A 996-nucleotide genomic window follows, 5' to 3' on the forward strand; every position below is an offset into this window, starting at 1 on the left:
AAAAAAACCACCCCTCATAACTCAAGGCTTTTATTTCTGTAATTTTTGATCTCCTTAAGAGATCATCAGAACTTGATACTACAAAATTAGACTGAGAAACTTGGCATGTTTTTTCCCCGCTTTCCCACCAATTTCCATCATTTGTGATAGCCAGAAACTTCTGCTTAGTAAATATAGCTTAGCAATATGCAACAAAACATTTACAAGGTTTATGTAAACGTACTCTGATTTCAGAAGAATTCAATTTTTGTACTCCTTTGTTTTATACCAATATTTAGAACTGGCTAATAATTAAAATGCTCTTTAATTTTGCATTAATGGTATTGACTTATTAAGCATAATAAATACTACGGACTCTCATACAGAAAATATACTCCCATTTCTTTATTTTAAATCATTTCTTCTTTGAGAATGACATGGAACTTCACTGGGGACATCAGTGGGGGGTTAGAAAAAGGTTCTTCATCAGAGGGTGATAGGCATAGGACAGGCTCCCCAGGGCAGGGGGTACAGCCCAAGCTGTCAAGAGTTCAGGGAGCATTTGCATATTACTTATGTTCTAATACACTCCGTTCCAGACAGACATACAAAATACAGCATCAGAACTTCCAGTATAAATCTTGGAATTCAGTAACTTTGGCAAAAAGTTGTACTATTTTTCTGAGGAAATTTTTATGTAGTCAAAACTCTTAAATACTTTATAGCAAAGCACTTCTCATATATGTTAGCACACATAGACTCTGACTGAAAAGAGTACGCAAATGAATCCAGGTCTCCTCAAGTTGTGTTGACAGTCTAGATATTTCTTCCAGTAGGCTTGGCTCTGATGAAATAATCTTAAGATGTAACTGAAAAATAAAAATAAGCAGCAGTTAGTAAAATTAACACAGAACTAATTCAGAATACCAGCTTCTTCAGTTACATTACTGAAAGCAAAGTATTGGAATTGAATGTAGACTGTTTTTCAATTAATTCGATCAATTTAATCCCACCTCT

This window comes from Meleagris gallopavo, chromosome 4, assembly GCF_000146605.3.
Source record: "Meleagris gallopavo isolate NT-WF06-2002-E0010 breed Aviagen turkey brand Nicholas breeding stock chromosome 4, Turkey_5.1, whole genome shotgun sequence".
Lineage (NCBI taxonomy): Eukaryota > Metazoa > Chordata > Aves > Galliformes > Phasianidae > Meleagris > Meleagris gallopavo.